Here is a 3,527-nt window from a genome sequence, read left to right on the forward strand (position 1 = left end):
AACGAGTGCGAGAACATTTTCACGGAAAACTGGTCCAACTAATTTAGTAAATTAGTAAAATTCATAAAAATGGTGTTAAACGCTGCTTTAAAATGCAAATTGTGATCGTAAGGCACAAGTGTATTTGCAGTTTTTAGTTTTTTTTTTTGTGTTTAAGAGCGAGCAACTTTACCAAAAGTGTTATCAGTAGGGTCGGCGAGCCTAACCAAATATTTGCTCGGCGTGTCTCTAAATACTTATTTTGTGTTGTGTTAAAAACGATTAAATTGTGAGCACATAAAATGCCTATTAAATGGAAATTAGGTACATATGCAAATTCATACATACATGCTAAATATCAAAGAATAAATAATTGTAAGCAATGAAATATGTAAGCCTCACAGTGCGGCAATCGAAGTTATGCGAGGGCCGTATCAATTTTGCTGCTTATCGCTTCGTTTAAAACAATAAAATCCTCGGATTTTCTGTCAACCATGAAAAAATATCATTAATTAAAAATAAAGATTTATAAAGTGGCGAACACAACAATAACACTTTAATTTCTGTACATACATACAGTCACTCGCAGAAGTGTTCATAATTTAGTTTTTTTTCACAATATTCAAAATATTTTCCATCATAAATATTTTCGTTAATTTTTGTTTAAAATATAGTTCATTATATAACAAAGACTTTGCATCGAATGCACAAAAATTAATTAAACTTTAAAAAATTTTCATCTATGTATATATCAAACTCTTTATTAAGAATTTTTAGAAAACTTACGATTATGTAGTTTTGTAGCGTATTCAGTTTTAATATACATAACAAAGTGCAAGTTTCAGGTAGCTAACCTTGGATTTTTTAGAATGGAATAAAATGCGCTACAGTACAGCCTCGACAATAAAAATTCTCAAAAGCTAACGGTAATTTTTAACTACTTGAAACTTGGATTTTTAACTACTCGAATATTTTCTAAAAACTCGAAATAAAAAATTGCAAATTTTGTTGAAAATTTTTTAAAGTTTGATTAATTTTAGTGAATTTGGTACAAAGTACGCAACATTGATATATATGTTTTGTTTTAGAAAAACAAAAAGATTTATGATTTAAAATATTTTGAATACATAGATATTGTAAGAAAACTAAGTTATGAATAATTCTGTGAGTGACTGTATATACATACATATGTGGGTCATTCCATTGTGCCTGGTGTTATATTTGACCGCAGAATGTGATTACTTGTAACTTATACATATGTAACTATGTCGTCGGAGCTTATACAAAAATGATACTTTTAATACAGATAAATAACTAATGTACGAAATTCCTTATTATTAAAATAAATAAATATTAAAACAAGTTTTAAGGTTCTAAGTTGTAACTATTACACAGTGCGACAGTAAAATTTAGACACAAAAAAGTCAATATACTAGCGAAAATAGGGGAGTTTGATATTTCAAAGGTATTTTTAATTCAATGAATTATTAAAAAAATTTTGTGCAATGTAGGATAAAAATATGGGTATTAAAAAAATACTGTAGAATTGAAAAAAAGTAAATAAACTGGTTGGTGCACAAACACGGAGTAGTATTAAAAATGTCCTTTAAAAATTTTTCCGTTGACCATCCTTGAAAATTAGCAATTTTCATTTCATTTTTATTTTATTGAGTGTATAAATATTAGTACAATAAGATATAATCTTTTATGGTACAGCAAATATATTTTTCAATATATATTTTTCATAAAGTTACATATTAAAAACTAATATTTTGAATTTTGTTCTTTTAACTTTATTAGCTTAAAAATTTCCTATTCGTTCTTGTGACCCAATGTTTTTTTTAATTCTACAGGATTTTTGCTTACATCTGGTACCCAAATTTTAATTCTACATTGCACTGAATTTTTTAAAAGAATTTTTTTAATTAATCATTAATTTAATCATTAGTTAAAAAGTCCTTTAAAACAAATACTGGCGTCAGAGAGAAAAAACTGAAAACGTAGTTTTGCTATATGTGACCCCTAATTTGGTGACCTTATTAATTTTTTCAAGTGTTTTGAAAGTCTTTGATTTTTGTCGCACGGTGTTACATATGTATTTGCGTGAATGTGAGAGACTAAAAGTCCCTCTATTTTATTTTTGTGCATTCAAAGTCGGATTTTAACAAAAAAAAAAAAAAAAAAAAAAATTTCAAGCCATGGAATGACCCATGTACAAATGTATAAAAATCGTGACGCTAGTTGTTGCCCTACCCGCACGTATTGTCTCTTTCGTAATGTACAGCTAAAATTGCTATTCTTAAGTATTTGCGAGGTGTGCAGATAATTGAAAAAAAAAATAAAATAATTACTAAAATTCCATATCAGCGGCGTGCTTCCTTTAAAATTTCGTGCAAAGAGATAACATCGATTAATGCTAGTTTGAATCACAACTTTCAATTTAGTGCGATATCAATACTCAAACAATTTAGTAGGGGCCATTGTAATTAATCCAATTTTATAATAGTAATAAATGACAAACAACTATCTTTCAGTAGGTTTCACTTAAGATTACGCGATCGATTTTGGACTAATTCCTAACCTCTGATCAAGTATATGACCATAAACATACATATGTGTGTACACATGACATAGATCGACTCATATCTAACATTATCATTTTATACCAACAATAACATTTGTGCTTTTTATGTAGAAATCTGTCGAAATCTTTAGTTGCCAAATTCGGAAAACACAAACCGAATTGTGTCGCAAATAAATTTAAATAGTCAAAATTAAATTAAAGTAAAAAAACGGGTGAATGACTGAATTACGACAATGAGGAGCTATTAAAGTAAAGTTAAGACGTGCGCACAGTTTTTTATACACGAATGAATCTAATAAAACTAAGACTAGCCAAGTAATAAAAATGATTCAAAGTAATAAAAGTAACACACAAAACACTTTAACATTCCTTATGTTGAAAGATTTGCTTACGTTGGCACAATTGTGTTGAATACGCGCAAATTTGATGGCACTTTTCAACACAATGCCGTTTTTGTTCATTTTTTTTGCATCTCGAACGTGCAACACAAAAGTTTTCTATCTATCGAACGAGTATACATATGCAGTGAAACCTCGATATAACGAATCTTGATAAGACGAAAACGCAATATAATAAAATTTCTGCTGAGTTCCCTGAAAAATCTTTGTTGTTGCGAAATTTTCCATAAAAATTCATTTCATAAAAATGTTCCCTAGTGAAGAAATTTTAAACATGAGAACCTTCGCAATACATATATTGACAGTTAAAGTCCCGGCAGCAAAACCTTATACATAACGAATTCTGAATATGTTGACCGTTATAGTTCCATCAAGGAAAAAAACGAAACTATCCGCCTTTTTTTCTTTTTTTTGTTCAAAATTTTTCGTTGTATCGAAACTATCCGCATTTTTTTTTTTTAATTAAGAATTTTTCGTTGTATCTAGGTTTTAAAATCCTATAAATATAACGACACTATAGCTATAACGAAGCATTTGTCCAACCTCTTCAAGTTCGTTATATCAAG

The sequence above is a fragment of the Rhagoletis pomonella genome, unplaced genomic scaffold (assembly GCF_013731165.1).
Source record: "Rhagoletis pomonella isolate Grant_MI unplaced genomic scaffold, Rhpom_1.0 Rhpom_scaffold_00001, whole genome shotgun sequence".
In the NCBI taxonomy this organism is placed as follows: Eukaryota; Metazoa; Arthropoda; class Insecta; order Diptera; family Tephritidae; genus Rhagoletis; species Rhagoletis pomonella.